Source organism: Triticum dicoccoides, chromosome 7B (genome assembly GCF_002162155.2).
Source record: "Triticum dicoccoides isolate Atlit2015 ecotype Zavitan chromosome 7B, WEW_v2.0, whole genome shotgun sequence".
In the NCBI taxonomy this organism is placed as follows: Eukaryota; Viridiplantae; Streptophyta; class Magnoliopsida; order Poales; family Poaceae; genus Triticum; species Triticum dicoccoides.
The window spans coordinates 548,346,278-548,366,346 of NC_041393.1; the positions used below are offsets into that span (position 1 = coordinate 548,346,278).

At 46.9% G+C, this 20,069-nt stretch overlaps 1 pseudogene; it reads right to left on the bottom strand.

Annotated features, from left to right (window-relative positions):
• Positions 1-16,554: 16,554 nt before the first annotated feature.
• LOC119339099 lies at positions 16,555-19,163 on the bottom strand (annotated as a pseudogene).
• Positions 19,164-20,069: the final 906 nt, after the last annotated feature.

Genomic DNA, 20,069 nt, shown 5'->3' on the forward strand with positions numbered 1-20,069 from the left:
GACGTGGGGGGAAGTTGGTGGGTTAGGGTTTGGCCTGGGAAGGCCATATAGGGGGCGGGGTGGGCCGGCCTGGTAGGCCGATGGCTGGGCTGAGGCCCAGTAGGTGGGGGGGGGGGGTTGTTTTATTTTATATTTCCTATTGTTTTCTATTCTTTTCCTGTTTTAATTTTAGTTCCACGTTATTATAATTTTAGTTAGTAAAATATGACAATAGCTCCTAAAATTACGTTTCAAAATAACCATCTGCCACAAAAGGTTTTAACCCAAAATAAATAGTTTAGTATTTTATAAAATACCAAAGGCATTTAAATAATGTTTTTGGCTACCGTTTAAATCATTTTAGTGCATTTATACATTATATAAAGATGTGGATTCTTCATCATAATCATCTATGCACTAACTGGTACAACCCGAACATTTTGGTTTTAATATTTGAAAATTATGATGTTTGGCTTTATTTCGAATTTGAATTTGTATCGGTTTTGAACTAACGCGAGATTAGCAATAGTAATCGAGGTGACGTGGCATCATTAGCAGTGGTTCACTATAGCTTAATTATCCGGGCGTCACAATTCTCCTCCACTACAAGAAATCTCGTCCCGAGATTTAAGAAGTTGTGTATGGGGGAAAGTTCTGGTTACGAAATTCTAACGAGTCATCTCGGTCTGGGTTGCTCTTCTCGATGAGGTCGATCCATTACGTTGATGTCTTCATTTCTCTGCTTCAGATCATGATGTTGAAGTCGGCATCTTTTCTTCGGGAACTCCATCGTACTTATGAAAGAATAAAAGGTGGGTATTCCGGGAGAACGGGACCTCTGCAAGGTTGTCTATCTGGTAGATAACATCGGGGGAGGTGGCGGAAAGTAACTCTCAAATTGAAACTTAATAATATATCAAGAGCAAAGTATGAAGGTCGCATGAGAAGTTCCGAGCGGTCATGCAATCGCTCATTGCCTGAAACGGAGTGTGGAAAGGGGTTCAAAGCAACGAGAATAAGTACTGTGTATGATACCAGAATAGATCACTAGGAAGGTGGGTCACGAATTACCTACAAAACCAAGAGCAAGGGATAACTTTGTCATCAAGGTGTACAGGAGAGTCAGGTTTCGATCCTGTGGAACTGTGGGTTATGGGCCCACCATGTGGTCTAAAAGTAGGAAGGTGGGTGACATCTTGCACGATCATGTAAGCAAAGGCATGTCAGAGGATAGTATGTCGGTTATGTCGGCAATAACATCGATACCAAGGGTGAGGGACGAAGAGAACCATCTTCCTGCTCATTGAACGAGGCGGACCAATAGGCAAAGTTCTCGTCCATCGGTGGTTACCGGAATGTCATCAACAATAGTAACAGGGTCTTACTGACAGAATTGTACACCGAGGTGTTTACATAAGCAGGAGAATTTTACTGCTTATCTAATATACATCACAAGAAGGTTTAAACAAACCAATGGAAAGGAAAAGTGTTTATCAGGTTTAAACAGAACAATGGAAGGGAAAATGTGTATACACACATATTTCGGGGGTATATCCCTCCCAAGGACAAGCGGAGCATGATATCCATGACAGGATAGAAAGTAGAAAACCATTTAGGTAAGGGGGGAGGAATCTCATGATATTACCCATACAACGGTGTTAGGATAAATGATAAAGGAAATTTAGCATTGTGCTTCAAATGCTCTTATTGAAAATCGTATTACCACAGACATGCTTCGAGATAGCATTGACATGGTCTTCAAGCAAAGGTCAGACTTTGGATAAAGGAAGGATCCATCAGGAACAACTTGTAGAATAAGTCTTACAATTTCCTCATGGAAGAATGGATAACCTTGTAGAAAAGGAATCTATAACAACAGGGCCTCCGGCCAGGTGTGCTAGGTGACATCACCTTACCGGGCCATGTAAAGATGTTTATAACTCCTGGAAGTATGTTCCAACCATCATATCTGACCGAGATTCAAATCTGATTGGTGTCAGGATACCTCAGACTCAGGATGTCTGAGAAGAAATGGTGCAACACAAATTGACGGGATGACATTGTAAGATTCTCGGGAATGAACTATGGAAGCGAGTTCCGAACAAGAGTTCATCAGTAAACCAAGGAGAGGATGAGGGGGTGGCTGATGGACTCAGCGACAATTCCTCGAGATCTCCAAAAAGATGGATTTCCACAATCATGTGAACAAGGAGATAACATTTGTCAGATCAAATGATATAATGATGTATGCCTGAGGAAACATACGCAAGTAAACATTGGTTAAAAGGTCCAGCTGAAAGATGGGCTTAGGTAGCATGATCAATGTTAGAAGGGTGATCCGATATCCAATACACAAAGAATGTGACTATCGTTCATTAACTTACAAGCAATAGGGTTGCTAGAAGTTTTGAATTGTTCACATCACAGTCTATTTGTCGGTATTCCGGTTAGAAATAACACAGGGACTAAGGAATAAAGGGAGATGGCAAGAGGTATCACTTGTATCAAGAATTTTTAAGAGGTGGCGAAATTCTCACCAAATTCTTGACATAAAAGATAGTAATACCCCAAGGTAAATAAGAACAAATGCTGGATAGCAAGGAACTCAAGGTATAACACAAAACACGGACAAGTTTGTGTTGAACGGAAGGTAATAAAGTGGTCGATGATAATACAAATCATCGAGGGAAAGGATGGTATTTCTCATCATGAATTCTTGATACCCTGGAAGAGCTTAGAATGCTAATGATGATCACGACACCATTGTCGAGAGATTTCATGAAGATGTAATTGACCGGCGATGACATCAAGTCAATGGAATGATGAAGTGAAAGGTTATTGGAACCATGAGTACGACACAAACTCGAAATCAAGCTTGCTGTTCAAGGCGAAATGATATGACGAGGAAAATCGACGTAAGCTTAGCTCATCGTCGAAAGTGGTGCTCCAGGAATAAGGACCAGGTAGCACAGTTAAAAATTGCACGATAATGATATAGTCGATCAGGCTATGAATGACATGATGGAGTATTAAACTCGTAAGCAATGAAGATTACTAAGAGTTGTCGAATCGCAGTGCGGACTCGATTCACTATTAGGTGTTCTCGGTTGACGACAACCCAAAACTCATGGAGTGACTATGATAGGGAAAGGTATTACTTCGACTCAAATTCATAAGATGTAGTGCAATGGCATGATATCCTTGAGATACCAGGGAGATAATACTCGAAGGCATATCAAATTAAAGGTTGAAGTGGGGTGTATTGATCTATAGAAGACAAGCGCTTTTACTTGTCTGAGAAATGAAATCAAAGGAAGAAATTATGGTCGGAACCACGATTGCAAAGGATCAATTCACAGATCCAGATGATATTTTCAAGGAAATAGTTATTATTGCAAGAAGCTTCCATGATAGGATCTACATCGTGTCCATGGGCATGAACACCAAGGTTCAAGGTCGACTCCCACTTCGTCAATGCATAACCTTCCATTCACCTCTCATATTTCAAAAATGACATTAGTTCTTGAAAGTTTTACCTAGTGCAATACCAAATAAGTATGACCCGTGAAATCTTTCGGGTTCACACTGATTAGGAAACACGTAGGTTCAACCCATCAGGGCATCTTAGGAACATATACCACAAACTTCAATAGTAATTAACACAAGCTCGATAGTAGAGCATGGGTGACAAAAGGAGAGGATACAATTTACCGAATGCATTATGTATCAGGGAAAGATCTTCTCGAGGTTTTTGTATACGAAGGACACTATCAGATGATATTACAACAAAGGATCTGACGGTCATAGCGGAGCTGATGTGAGTATCGATACACAAGCAGAGGAAGAAACAATGCGAAGGCATTGGATTATAGAAGCAACTAACTAATTCAAAGATCAATGTAAAGAATCATGATTTCTGATTCAAGGGATCATAAGCAAACGCTCTGATTAAGGATGGGTAAGCTGAATGGACTTAGGGGTAGAATCGACGACAATTTGATTGGTCGATAAACAGATCATGTTCAAAATGACATCTCAGCCGAAAAGATAATTTTAAAAGAATCAACCGATGATTGCGTGCATTCGCACTCATGTTGAATCAATAGGATCAAAATGACGGTGTCAAAGGAGACTAATGAATGTTGCTAGACCTATGGGAACCAACCATAGTGCAAGCAAACAAGTATATGTAGAGCAATAGTTTTAAAGAGGAATCTTGAATGATCGGATAGAATTTCAAAGTATCATATGAAACATATGAACAACTAGGGATGGATGAATACTCGATAAGTGCGAGTAATTATTTGCAGGGGTATTCATGTGGTAAAGAACTGCACGGCAGTAGACACAAGGTATTCTCATATCAATAGAGAGCAAGGTCAACTTGGGATAAAAATAAGAACGACAAGTGTATGTATTTATCCATAGGGATATTTCGGTGGTAGGGAATTGCAAAAGCAACAGGCACAAAGTCTCGAGAGAACATCAGAGGGTATCTTTGGAATCCTTTGGTGCACCAAGCAATCATTTGGAGTGAGGGGCTCTCCGGGAGAAAGTAGTTACGAGAACCTAGTGTTTAGAGTTAGCAAAAATTATTTAACCCAAATAGAAGAGATGACAAAGTCCCAGAGTATAGGATGAGGAATAAAAGATCCTAATACCACCCAAATGGCGACGTGGGCCCATGGGCCGCACAGCCATGTTCGTAAAACAGTTTTGCAATGTCTAGACTCGACTTCGGCCAAGGAGTTGGAGAGGGGATTCCTACAGGCAGTCGGCTCTGATACCAACTTGTGACGCCCCTGATTCAATCATACACTAATCATGCATGCAAACGTGTATGATCAAGATCAGGGACTCACGGGAAGATATCACAACACAACTCTAAAAACATAAATAAGTCATACAAGCATCATAATACAAGCCAGGGGCCTCGAGGGCTCGAATACAAGTGCTCGATCATAGACGAGTTAGCGGAAGCAACAATATCTGAGTACAGACATAAGTAAACAAGTTTGCCTTAAGAAGGCTAGCACAAACTGGGATACAGATCGAAAGAGGCGCAGGCCTCCTGCTTGGGATCCTCCTAAACTACTCCTGGTCGCCGTCAGCGGCCTGCACGTAGTAGTAGGCACCCCCGGTGTAGTAGGAGTCATCATCGACGGTGGCGTCTGGCTCCTGGGCTCCAGCATCTGGTTGCCACAACCAGGTAGAAGGGAAAGGGGGAAAAGAGGGAGAAAAGTAACCGTGAGTACTCATCCAAAGTACTCGCAAGCAAGGATCTACACTACATATGCATGGGTATATATGTAAAGAGGCAATATCGGTGGACTGAACTGCAGAATGCCAGAATAAGAGGGGGATAGCTAGTCCTATCAAAGTCTACGCTTCTAGCAGCCTCCGTCTTGCAGCATATAGAAGAGAGTAGATTGAAGTCCTCCAAGTAGCAATGCATAGCATAATCCTACCCGGCGATCCTCCCCTCGCTGCCCTGTGGAAAAGCGATCACCGGGTTGTCTGTGGAACTTGTCTGGGTGTGTTTTATTAAGTATCTGGTTCTAGTTGTCATAAGGTCAAGGTACAACTCCGGGTCGTCCTTTTACCGAGGGACACGACTATTCGAATAGATAAACTTCCCTGCAGGGGTGCACCACATAACCCAACACGCTCGATCCCATTTGGCCGGACACACTTTCCTGGGTCATGCCCGGCCTTGGAAGATCAACACGTCGCAGCCCCACATAGGCCTAATAGAGAGGTCAGCACGCCGGTCTAACTCCTATCGCGCAGGGGTCTGGGCCCATCGCCCATTGCACACCTGCACGTTGCGTGGGCGGCCGAAAGCAGAACTAGCCCCCTTAATACAAGAGCAGGCTTACGTTCCAATCCGGCGCGCGCCGCTCAGTCGCTAACGTCTAGAAGGCTTCGGCTGATACGATGACGTCGAGTGCCCATATCTTTCCCGCGTAGTTGGTTAGTGCGTATAGGCCAGTGGCCAAACTCAGATCAAATACCAAGATCTCGTTAAGCGTGCTATTATGAAGTAACCGCGGACGCCGACCAGGGCCTGGCCCACCTCTCTCCTAGGTGGTCTCAACCTACCCTGTCGCTCCACCACAAAGATCCACACACAGGGCCGTCGGGACAAAGGTCCTTTCAGCCCCCAATCCGTGAATCACTCGCGGGCACTCAACGAGCCGATCCGACTTTAGTCACCATCTGTATAGTATGTATATATGTACAGTATATACCCGTGATCACCTCCCGAGTGATCACGGCCCAATAGTATAGCAAGGCAGACTGAAAAGAATGTAGGGCCAATGATGATAAACTAGCATCCTATACTAAGCATTTAGGATTGCGGGTAAGGTATCAATGACTGTAGCAACAATGACAGGCTATGCAACAGAATAGGAGTAACTGAACAGTAACATGCTACACTACTCTAATGCAAGCAGTATAGAGAGGAATAGGCGATATCTGGTGATCGGAGGGGGGGGGCTTGCCTAGTTGCTCTGGCAAGGAGGGGTCATCAACTCCGTAGTCGAACTGGGCAGCAGCAGCATCGGTCTCGGTGTCTAGCGAGAGACGAGGGGGGAAGAAACAATGAATACAATGCAAACATAGGCATAACGATGCATGACAAAGCAAACAGCGGTGTTCGGTGTGCCCTAACGCGGTAGTAGGTGATACCGGCGAAAGGGGGAAACATCCGGGAAAGTATCCCCAGTGTTTCGCGTTTTCGGACAGAGGAACCGGAGAGGGAAAGTTGCGAGTTCGATAGGTTAGGGATGTGTGGCGGACGAACGGGCTGCGTATCCGGATTCGTCTCATCGTTCTGAGCAACTTTCATGTAGAAAGTATTTTCATCCGAGCTACGTTTTATTTTATATTAATTTTAAAAGATTTAATCATTTTTAGAATTTATTTGATTATTTAATTCTAACATTATCCAGAATAGTGTATGCTGACGTCATCATGATGTCAGCAGTCAACAGGGCTTTTGACTGGGTCAAACTGACGTGAGGGTCCCGCATGTCATTAACTGATTAATTAACAGTGAACTAATCAAGGTTAATTAGTCCTAACAAGTGATTAGGTTAATCTAAATAGAATTAATTAAGTTGATTAATTAATTAATTAATTACTTATTATTTTTAATGTATTTATTATTATTTTTTCTTAAAAAACATTTCAGGGGCGGGCCCCACGCGTCATAGGCACAGGGGGCCTTAACGGGTGCTGGGTGTGGGGTGGCTCGAACGGGCGCTATGGGCACCCGACCGCAGGTAGAGGCCATGGCCCGACGCGTCTGGGCGCTGCCGGCCAAGGGAGGTAGCGGAGGTGGCCGCGGGGCGCGGCGATGAGGAGTAGCGCGGGGAGGAGGAGGCCGCGGGTGGTGGCCGGAGTGGGGCGGCTGCCGGAGGGGCGAGTCAGGGTGCCAGGGGCGCGAGGTCAGGCGGCAAGGCAAGCGTGGTGGTGGGCGGTGGCGCGAGGAACGGGACGAGCGGGGGCGGGCAGCTGCAGAAGCAACAGCCGTAGTGGCTGCAGCAGTATTAGGCAGCCACGGCACGGGCACGCCCGGCCAGGGCGCTGGTGAGTACGGGGTTGCGGGAGCAAAGGGGCGTGCGGGGAACGGCGTGGCTGGACGTGGCCGCAATCGACGGCGGCGAGCTCGCGGACGACGCGTGCGGAGAGAGGAGGAGAGGCCGGGCCTCACCGCGATTCGTGGGGTCAAGGGCAGCGGGCTCGAGCTCGAGGAGGAGGACGGGGACGGCGGCGACGTAGGGGAGGCAGTCCGGCGAGGCGGTATCGGCGACGGAGAGGACCACGGCGATGGCGGGGTGGCGCCGGAGACGACTAGTGGCGTCGGCGCGTCGGGGTCGGGGGCAGCGACCCGTGGGGAGGAGATGAGGAGGCGTCGGTGGTCCGGGGGGGAGGTCCGGTGAGGGGAGAACTCCGGGCGGCGAGGCGCGATCGTCGGTGGGGTCGGGGCGCCGTTGTCCCGATCTGGATCGAGCAGAGGGGGCGAGGAGCGAGGGAAGTGGGGGAGGTTGGTCCCGGATCCAGATCGGATCGGGAGAGGAAGTGGTGACGTGGGGGGAAGTGGGGGTGTCGGTGGGTTAGGGTTTGGCCTGGGAAGGCCATATAGGGGGCGGGGTGGGCCAGCCTGGTAGGCCGATGGGTGGGCTGAGGCCCAGTAGGTGGGGGAGGGGGTTGTTTTATTTTATATTTCCTATTGTTTTCTATTGTTTTCCTGTTTTAATTTTAGTTCCACGTTATTATAATTTTAGTTAGTAAAATATGACAATAGCTCCTAAAATTACGTTTCAAAATAACCCTCTGCCACAAAAGGTTTTAACCCAAAATAAATAGTTTAGTATTTTATAAAATACCAAAGGCATTTAAATAATGTTTTTGGCTACCGTTTAAATCATTTTAGTGCATTTATACATTATATAAAGATGTGGATTCTTCATCATAATCACCTATGCACTAACTAGTACAACCCGAACATTTTGGTTTTAATATTTGAAAATTATGATGTTTGGCTTTATTTCGAATTTGAATTTGTATCGGTTTTGAACTAACGCGAGATTAGCAATAGTAATCGAGGTGACGTGGCATCATTAGCAACGGTTCACTGTAGCTTAATTATCCGGGCCTCACACCACCTTCGGCTTCACATTGAAGGTCTTCAGCCATAGGCCGAAGTGAGGTGGGATGCGGAGGAAGGCCTCACACACGACAATAAATGCCGAGATGTTGAGGATAGAGTTGGGGGCCAAATCATGGAAGTCTAGCCCGTAGCAAAACATCAGTCCGCGAACGAACGGGTGGAAGGGGAATCCCAGCCCGCGGACGAAGTGTGTGAGAAACACCACCCTCTCCTGGGGCTCCGGGGTGGGGACGATCTGTCCCTTGGCCGAAAGTCGATGAGCGATTTCCTTGGCTAGGTACCCGGCCTCCAGGAGCTCCTTGATGTCCTTCTCCTTGACGGAGGAGGCCATCCACTTGCCTCCTGCTCCGGATCCGGACATGATTGGAGTGCTTTTTTGGGAGGAGAAGGCAAAAGCTTGGGCGCTGGAGCTCGAGAATGGATGGGAAGAGGAAGGAGAAGGCGTGGGTGAACAAGGACGAATCCTTATCCCTTTATAAAGGCGGTAAAAATCATGCGCCTCCCCACTCGTCTTAAAACTCGCCTATTCCCCAAGGGTCGTGCAGATGGCATGGTTGGGTTACCCATGCCCGTATTGATGAGAATCCTGTGATAAGGGGACACGATCTCTGCTTTGACAAGACGTGCCAATGAAACCGCACCCCGAAATACGGAGCGGCAAGCTAAAAAACGGTTCGAATAATGACCGGGTAGTGGCGTGATGTCACGCTACAAAAAGTTGTCAGCGGATTGTACTCGTGAAAATATTATACTCTCTACGGTTGTGTGTGGAACTTGTTTTGCAAAGTCGGACACGATTCTTGTGTTCGAAATATACTTTGAAGTATTCGGAGAAGGAACCCGCCTTGCAATGCCGAAGACAATTTGCGCACCGGACTCATCGTCATTGAAGCCTGGTTCAGGGGCTACTGAGGGAGTCCTGGACTAAGGGGTCCTCGGACAGCCGGACTATATACTTGGGCCGGACTGTTGGGCTATGAAGATACAAGATAGAAGACTTCTTCCCGTGTTTGGATGGGACTCTCCTTTGCGTGGAAGGCAAGCTTGGCAATTCGGATATGTAGATTCCTTTCTCTGTAACCGACTTTGTGTAACCCTAGCCCCCTCCGGCATCTATATAAACCGGAGGGTTTAGTCCGTAGGACAACAATCATAATCTCATAGGCTAGACTTCTAGGGTTTAGCCATTACGATCTTGTGGTAGATCAACTCTTGTAATACTCACATTCATCAAGATCAATCAAGCAGGAAGTAGGGTATTACCTCCATAGAGAGGGCCCGAACCTGGGTAAACATTGTGTCCCCCGCCACCTATTACCATTAGCCTTAGATGCACAGTTCAGGACCCCCTACCCGAGATCTGCCGGTTTTGACACCGACAACGATGCTGCCACCAAAGAAACTATTTATAGAAATAGCAGCCCTATCAGGGGTTTCGATCGCCTCCTCCTTGACATGTTGGCGACACTGCCACCAAAGAAACCATGTATAGAAACAACAACCCTGTTAGGGGGCTCGATCGCCTCCTCCTTGACATGTTGGCGAAGCTGCCACCAAAGAAATCATGCGGCCACTACTATGAGCTCCATCGTTGGTAGCCCTTCTATGATAGAGTTATTGCGACACAAGATTTCTACAGTGATTGAGCCCGATCTATCCTGCTCGGCCGCTTTTGCAATAATCTTCTGTAGCTTCAACTCTGACCACACCTCCTTCGCCCTCTTTCAAGTGAATAAAAGATGTTGAATGTCCTCGATCCCCACTACATAAAACGGGCATTGGGGAACAGGTGGTTGTGTCTATTTGCTAATGTCGCAAGACAGGGTAGTGATCCATTGAGAGCCTTCCACACAGAGTGTTTGATCTTCCCTGGGAGTTCAAGTTTCCATACCTCCTTCCATATTGTATTAGGTTGCATGTTCCCTTGTCCATCCGACCGAACAAGCCGCTGGCCGTATTGATGTTCAAATTCCTTGTGGTATGCCGACCGGATAGAAAAGGTCCTTGATCATGTAATTCCAAGCTATGAAGCCCTCCATTAAATGAATGATTAAAGGGATCTATGGAATCCTATAAGCGTCCACTGATGAAAACACATCTCTGACCAAAACTTCATCCCACCTGCCAGTATGTGGATCAATAAGTTCCTCCACATATGTTAGCACCGTTGCGCCTCTCGGGGTGATTACTTTCCTTGAAGGACTTGATACAATCCAAGGGTTGTGCCATATGTTTATTTGTACTCCTGATCCCACGTGCCAAATGCACCCCCTTTGAAAGGTTTGGATGCCTGCACAGATGCTCTGCCAAGTAAATGACGATCCCTTCTTTGGTCATGCCTTCAAAATGTTTCCATCGAGGTAGCATTTTGAAGTCGCCAGCACTCTGATTGCTGCTTGTCGAGTTTAGTTTGATGGTTCTCAAGTTTTGGTTTGCCATTTATGGTCTCAAAAACTTGATTGATCTAGGTGAGATTCTGAGATCACTATTCCGGATGTAGTAGAAAATAGGATCAATAGTGTTACATAGTTCATGGCTATGAGCATTGTTTTCGGATCAAATCACTTCTGATGAAGCAAAGAAAACAAAAGAAAGAAAGAAAAAGTGAAATGAAGAATGGCCTTGTTTGTATACTAACATGGAGAACAATGTCTAGTATTCTGAATGTCTTGCTGGAAGTTTTGCCTTGAGAATTAGAGATAAATGACTGGTGATGGCCTAATGGAGGCAAATATTGATGGTATCGCTCGCCAAGTTTTGTCCGTTCAAGTTGATCGTAGTCTTTTAAGCTGGTAGTTCGTTTAACTACTGATGGCAAGTGCTATTTAGGGAAGGAAACATCAATATTAACCCTGAAGTTACAAGTCAGACAACCAGAAACAGGACTGTTTTGTGTCTACATCATCTTGACGTTGCAAGCTATGCTAAAAGGAGGTCAGGAACTTACATACAACCCCCTTTATTAGCACACAAGATGCAAACTAACTAACGGCCTTTACAGAGGAAAAAGAATTGGTCACCCCAGGGTATACAGAACAGAGCTAATTTTTTCATTTCCCAGCGTGTCAAAATGCCCACTCCTAATTTCTCTTCAGGAGGAAGCCGAGAAACTGCGGATGACGCTGAGGAAGAATTGCAACAGCTGTGGATGTTGCCAACGTTTCTCATTCTAGTTGAGTTGATTTTGAATGAAGCTGTGTAGTTTGAATTCACATGATGTATCATGCAGTGTAATTGCCTTAACTCAGTGGATCCATGTCATTGAATATGTTAAGTAATTGAAGTAAACACCATTGCTGCCAAGTATTGATTTTCTCTGCAGTGTGACATGAAACTGGTCCGGCATATGCACCAATTGTACTGAACGAAATTTGCAGCAGTGGCAAACTTCAGACAGAAAGTACACATGAGCTATTGCCTGTTGGCAACAATGGTGTAGGTATGCATCAGGATTCAGGATTTCAGCAAACATGGTTTTTGGCGCCTTCCTAATGCGACAACTAGATTCTGCATTGCGAGGTGTAAACTTTTCTAGACGGAGCACACATTTGTGAGGTGTAAACTTTTCTAGATTCTGCATCTGTTCTTCTCCTGAAAAATAGCAGCCATTTGGAATAGTTAAGCACAGAAGTAATCTTCTTCGTTAAAGAAAAAAAAGTGTTACTAGGAGGGAACATACAACAGATGAACACATAGAAAGAGATCTAGTGTCAGATGCTTGCATACATCAGATCCAATGTTTTTACATGAACAAAACCCTTGCATTAATTGATCACTGTGATCATAATGCACATAATTAATGCTAAATTAAGAATCTCACCGACACTACTGGAAAACATGCCATTGAGATACTACTACACACTCGCAACCGGAGTAGATTACATAGTTGACAACTTGTAGCTTCCTCTGCTTTTCTCAGCTACTCCCTCCGTTCGGAATTACTTGTCTTGGAAATGGATGTATCTTAGTTCTAGATACATCCATTTCCAAGACAAGTAATTCCGAACCGAGGGAGTAGGTAAGAGTAGACTATCACTGCCTCCTCTGTTTTGCTTCCTCTGATGTAAGACTACCAAGCAGCAAGCCTGTACTACTGATGACTTCTTCCTCTGCTTCCATCACTTGAGCACACATCCGTGGATTTGCATCGCTTGAGGAACGCCTCCATGCATGTCCCGTTGACGAGCCATCGCAATGAGTTGAGCCTGATAACGCCATGCTTCCTGTCTTGCTTGTAGCAGCTCCTCGGGGGACTTGGTCACGTCGGAGAGATCGATCCACGGGTCGTTGAACTGCACGGTGTCCACCATCTGCTCCACCTCCCGCCGGGCCTCCGCGCGGCTGCACTCGATGTCGGGCCGACGGCCGGCCTCTTCTTCTTGGGCGGCAGCGCGAGCCATCGCGAGGCGAGCGTTCTGGATCAGCTCGCGCATGCTGGCCGGTGGCTTCGACTGCGTCGCGGCCACCGGCGAGCCGGCCACGGGGCTCTTGGTCGCGGAGGGGTGGCGGCACGCCAGGCTTTTCGGATCCTCGCCGCCGCTGCTGGTGCCGAGACACGGAAGGCCGCTGCTGTTGATCTTGGCGGCGACCGCGACATGGAGGAGCTCGACCCCGGAGCAGACACCGCGTGCGCGCTTCGCCGGCGGCTGCCCGTCGCGCACGGGCATGGGCCGCTTCGGCCTCTTGGCAGCGGCGGGATTCGCCATCAAGGCAGGGTTTACGCGCACGCGGGTAGAGCAGGGGTGGAGGTCGGCGGCGGCGCTGCGGCGCGGGAGCAGAGACGGCGAGAGCACCATGGTGCCGCCCATGGTCGCAACGATCAAACGATCGATGATCCGGCGTCGGGAGAGGGAGGAAGATGGGTCGAGGGAGGCTGATCGGAGGGCGAGTTCAGATTGATCGGGAATTGGGGAACGGGGCGAGCAAGAGAACAGGGACGCGGGAGACAGAGAAAGAAGTGGCGGCAAGCAATTTGAATCCGAGTCGGCCCAGGCTTAGCCAAAACGCGCTTTGTTAACTTTCCCGACTTCAGTTCAGAGTTTAACATCTTAACCAACTTATTTTGAGATCCTGATGTGTTTGTAGCGTGTTCTCCATTTCCACAGATGTACAGATCTTAACTCTGAGCTCTGTGGTTGCTGCTTGTCAAGTTGAAGTATGATGATTTCTCATTTCTCAAGTTGAATGTGCCGGCTAAATATCAGTTTTGGTTTGCAAACACTTGTTCTCATGGCCTTCTCCGTGTCCCCATAACCGTTCACAAATATGAGCAATCCCGGGTAAACTTCGCTAAAACTTGAATAGTAACAAGAAAGCATGAAACATAGTATATCTGAATTACAATGCAGCTGATGGAAAATCAATCTGGCAGCTGCTACCACACAACATGTTTATTTTCACTCTGAAATTGGTCTCAATATCTCGAATATGTACGCTACATGACACGTAAAAAGCCCACGATCCATACTCGCATTTTGTATATTATATATGGTACTGAATGTTGTTCATCATATCAAACCTCCGGGTCCAGAATGATTCGAACTCTAGTAGACATTGGAGCGGAACTCATCATGGTTATGTCAATTGTCCTGCTTGATTGGTCCACGTATGTCGATGTCGTGTCTCTGTCGGCACACCCATGGATCAGTGTGGTGGGAAGCTTAGGCTCCATTGGTAATCTTATGCTTTCAGAGTTCAGGATTGCAGCAACATCTGTCATGGTGTGGGTCGATCTGCTGGACCTTCCCGAGCACAAAGCAGTGCCACCTGAGCGCATTTCATTATCTCGGCGACTTCATATCCGTCCCCTAACAACGGATCCACAAGCTCATGCAACCTTTGTTCCTTCCACATACGCCAGGCCTGAAATAGTTTTCAACAAGATTGACATGAGAGAACCGCAGCGCAAAAGAAGGAAAATAATTTGGCAACAAAATTAAACATCTCGTGAACCTTTTAGATCACTAAAGTAGTGGTCTAAAAGGTCTTATATGTTCTTGGAAGGTAAATGCACGGCCAGAACAACTTTTGATTCTTGTACTTGTAGGAATCGACAAGAAATGTGATGTATGACTCTACGAGTAGTGAGATATATGTATCACTTGATTATAGTCAGTAATGTAAGGAAAATGATTCTGTTTGAGAGTTTAAGATAAGAAAAAATTGCAGGTACTACAGGAAGGTTGAGAGGTAGGTAATAACTTTTGAGATGCACTAATTTTATTTTTCTAGAGGGAAACTGTGCTCCTTAGCTGATAGAATTCCGTTATTGATAGTTCAGGACATTCTTGATTCAATGTTGCTTTTGTGAATAATAAGATTGTTCCTGAATGCAGGTTTACCCCAGATGCACTGACTTTACAGTTCACAAGAGGGTTACTTGGTTGGTTTATGCAAGTCATTCTCATTAAAGCTCTACTGTACTCACTGGGAAGTGGTGAATCGCCATTGCTGGACAACGTGGCATATGCTGGGTATGGGTTTGCTGGTACCTCACTTGCGATGCTTGTCCGCATCTTCTGGAGCTACTCATACTATTTGTGCTGCCGTGGTTCTGTATCTGCACTGGAGTGTTCCTGGTTAAGACTGATGAAGAGGGTTCTGCAGGGTGCATCGAGGACTTATGAGAGACATCCTAGCAGGAACCACTACTTTCTTCTATTCCTCGCGGTTGCGCAATTCCCCATGCTTTTCTGGCTAGGCAACATCAATGCTTGATGTTTCGGTCTCTTTTTTTTAAAGGTTGATGTTTCAGTCTTATCTTAGAACTGGGATAACACTTCTCCCCTTTTTTTCTTGAAGGCGAAGGAAAAACTCGATCTGAATAAACTTTTGTAGTAGCCTTCACACTCTTTTTGGAGCAGGTAAATTTCTTGATAAAGGGGCCGGAAAGAAAATGAGTCGATGTTTATCTTATTGGCCTGCAGAAGATGTTACTTTCTCACGATTGGGATGAGGTGAAGACAAATGGATAAATGGATTTTCAATATTGGTTTGTACCTCATCCTGAAAGAGTGAAAGTATATCTTCGACTATCATCGTTCGTGTTCATGTCATCTGCTGATATATTTGCAGCTGTTATCTTATAGGTAGGCTAAGGCCTGATTAAGTAGAACCTGGACTCTATTAACTAACAAAGTAAACATGATCTTGAGTAACTGAACTTATTTGGTGAAACAAAGAGATCATTGACTGTTCTCCAAAATGTGGTTTGGCATCAATTTTGATGAACTTCTTTTCTACTCCCTCTGTAAACTTTTATAAGAGCATATAGATCACTAAAATAGTGATCTAAACGCTCTTATATTTGTTTACAGAGGGAGTACTTCACAATGGTTTTGAGTGACATGGCAGCGCCAACTTGACCAAGGAGCACCAAGGAAGCATGTGGACAGTGAAATTTGCATAGAAACACCTTTTTTCTTCACACTCCAAAATTTTCTTTTCACCCGGATGGTTTTGTTTACCTCCAAGGTTACTATTCGTTCACCCTACTGTTGGTCTGTTATTATCCATTGGACAAATGAGTGAGAAGCTCCTTTAATTTGTGAACTTATATTGGTTGTTCTTCGGCCAAATATCTGTGAAGCACCCAGATTCATTTCGGTGAATCATGACTGGTGCTCTTATGAGAAATGCCCGACCAACTTCAGTTAGTAAATATAAGTAGTTTGCTAACACTTTGCTCTCTAGCAGGTACGAGTAGAACTGAATGACCTATTGACGAAATTTTCAGCAAATCTTTCTGCTGCTGCTGCTTTGGCTGTGTTGTGTGTTTTCCTAAACCATTATACAAACTTAACTAGTTAATTTCAACCAAGAACAATATCTCGTGACTTCAGAAAAGTGTCAAAAAACATCTGATGATGAATTAGTGCTCAAACCAAAGGATTGTTGCATAACTGGACTACAATGGATGAATACATAGGATATGCTGGCACTTACTAGTAGAAGACATGTATGTAGCTACCCTAGAATGCATGACTGATGTCCTGTTTACAGAAACGCAGCAGATTTGGCAAGTACAGTAAGAATCACTCTGTCTCAAGAGTAGCAGCACCCGACAACAGAGCGCTCCCTTCATCGATGGAAGAGGTCGACGATGATGAACAGTTGGAGCTTGTAGGAGCAGGTAGAGTGTCGACCTCAACCACACCCTCCAGCATCTGCACCACCTGATGCATCGTCGGACGGAGCGAAGGATTCTGCTCAACGCACCAGAGAGCAACACGCAAGAACCTCTCCACTCTGACCAAATCCTCAATGGCGTCATCATCGCTATGAAACAGCACCTCTGTCCTGCCATCACCAACCAACTGACCGGCCCACTCGAATAGCATGACTGAGTCGTCACCATCCTGACCAGGCACTGGCTCCTGGGACTTTCGGCAGCATATCATCTCTAGTAGCACAACACCAAAGCTGTACACATCAACCTTGGTGTCGATGCGCCTGTCGCTTTGGAACCACTCGGGGGCTATATAGCCCCTTGTGCCCCTGATGTTGGTCACCGTGGTCTGCATCTGCTGGTCACTAAGAAGCCTGGCAATCCCAAAGTCAGTAATCTTTGGATTTTTCTTGGCATCTAACAATATATTGTCAGGCTTGATGTCACAGTGGATGATTGGATAATTGCACCCTTCATGTAAGTACTCCAGGCCCTTGGCAATGCCAAGGGCTGCTTCAGCGCGCCAACTCCACATCGGTTGCTGCTGAGGCTGGAAAAGGAAGCTCCGAAGGGAACCACCTGGCATGAACTCGAACACCAACATCCGCTGCTCCTTCTCTTTGCAGTAGCCAACCATGCGGACTAGGTTCCTATGGTGGATCTGGCCGATGGACTGTACCTCGTTTGCGAACTCCCTCTCACTGTAATCATTGGAGCTGATGAGCTTCTTCACTGCTATGTCGGGGGAGTGTAGCAACTTCAACACCCCATGGTAGACCTCGCCAAAGCCTCCTCTGCCTAGCAACTTACGAAAGCCATTGGTGGCTTTGTAAAGCTCTTTTGCGGTGTAAGCCCTAACAAAGTCATGGTTGGTATTCTTCTTCCTAAGGTAGCAATGTAACATAAAACTACTTACCCCGGACAGCAGCAACAGGAATGTCGAGCCACCGAGTAGTGCATAAGGCAATATCCTTCTTGGTGGCGCCGGCAACGAGGGGCTGCTCGTCCGCACCTTGATCAACGCCTTCATGGCGATGTCACCTCCACGGCGTCCGACACCTGCCAGCGACACCATCTTGCTACAGTAAGTTCCATCATAAGTAGCAGCGGCACAGAGGCAGTCCTCCAAGCAGTAGTTTGCACACTCGTCCTCTGTGATGTGCAAAAGTCTTTCGTATGGCGAGTTTGTCCAAGTGGTGTTCGGGAGCTTGACAACCTCAAACTCGGCGGAGTAGTTCTTCCTGTCACAGCTCTGCGGCATGAACCCCTGTGTGCAGCCCATGTACCTGAGCTGAGAATCGACATAGGAGTAGCCGCTTGGGCACTCACAATCGAGCCGGTCGTTAGGACCATACACACAGTATGAGTTGGGGCCACACAAACCTTGCAGAGAGGTTTTTACCTTGCAACCTTCGGTTGGGAACTGTCCTCTGACTGCCCACGACACATTGCTGCTTCCCCGGCGCTATTCTTTGGTCTGGTGTAGACGCGGACGATGCCGTCTGGATCGAGCGTTGCGTGCTGGTGGTAACTGATGGTGGAGTTAAGAAGTGGAGGTATCATGTCATGCACCGTGCCGTCCTTGATTTGGAAGTAGAGATGCCCCGGCGAGTCAAAGAAAAGAGTCGTGTTGCCGTCCTCCCCAGTTTTGTATGTGCCACTCGCCCAGTATATGTTGTATGAGTCCCGAGCCAGATTGCCAGCGGCATGGTTCAGGAGGTGGAAGACAAGGTGGCCGTCAGTCTGCACGTTCAGGCTGAAGCGGCCACGAGACAGGAAGTCTGTGTCCGAGAGCTTGGAATAAAGGGCAGCTCCAGAGCCCATGTACTGCCCCGGGAGAAGCGTATCGGTCGGATCCTGAAAGCTCTCCCACACGACAGTTGTAGCCAGGGAGGTGAGGAACTGGAGGTTGCCTGAGTCCTGGAGCACGAGGTCAGTGCCCCACATGCCAGGGTTGGGGTTCCTCCAGATGTTGCCGGTGTCGGCGGCAAGGGAGAGCATACCATCTTTGATGGTAAGCTTGGATAGTGCCGTGGCCATGACGGCCGAGCCTGAGACTGGGTCTTTCGCGTACCAGACCACCTTGTTCTCCGCAGGGCTGGCTCCCTCGGTGAGGTTGAAGTTGAACCAGACGGCAAGGAGGAACCGGCTAGGGTCAGCGTCAAGGGCGCGGAACCCGAAGGCGTAGTCCCCGGACGAGCATGTGATGTTATCTGGGGGCCTGAAAGTCGATGTGATTGTGAGTCTGTTGGCTACAACTAGAAGCAGATGAGCTTGGAGCAGCAAGAGCACAAGCAGTGGGGCAAGGCAGCAGTGGCGGGAAAAAGAGGGAGACATGGCTAATGGCTTCGTTTGTGTTTACTTTGCTGGTCAGTGTATACTCATGTTATGTTCTTATATATCTTCAGTTCTTCACTTACGCTACATTGTTTTCCATAGTGTGATAGTGACACACACAGGAGAAAAGTTAACTGATAGCCAAAACAAAGCATTCCACTCGCCGGACGGCAGTCACAGACAATGTCAAGGTTAAGCGCCATATCTCATACGTATGCAGGAGATAATTTGATTGCCGTTTTGTTTCTAAATGGGACAGACTTGTTTAAACTACACACATGTCTGGACGGAATCGCACTTTTGAATCTTGACCCAGACTGCTAAGTACGAGGTTCCATCAGCAAATCGGTGGATAATTAAGTTAGATGGGCATGTGCCATTTGGCACGAACCATGAGCTCCAAAGGAGGTGACACTAGCTAGTGACCTGTTGCCGCACAGCCAAACCATCAAGCTTAGATCTCGGAGGTGACGTGAAGGCCAGGGTGCAATTTGGCCGGCCAAAGAAAGATGACATTTTCTTCCCCCATCTTTATTTGTTACTCCCTCCTTTCACAAATATAAGATGTTCTAACCTTTTTGTGAGTCGGATGTATAGTCACATTTTAGTGTATTTATTCACTCATTTCAGTTCGTATGTAGTCCGTCATAAGTGAGTAGAGGGTAGGTCGGATAAAATCCGCATGTAAATAGATACCTTGTAACAAAACCGAGAGCCAACCCTAGCCTCCCGCGACTCCGCTGGCGGCCGCCGCCGCCGCCACCGCGCAGCCCCCGCCGCCGCCCTCGCCCATGGCCCCCGTAGCCCCCGCCGCTTCCCCCGCCGCCGCCCCTCCCCCTCCCCCTCCCAGCCCGGCCGGGGATGAAGGCCCTGACCCGAATCCCTACCCGCGCCCCTCTCCGACGG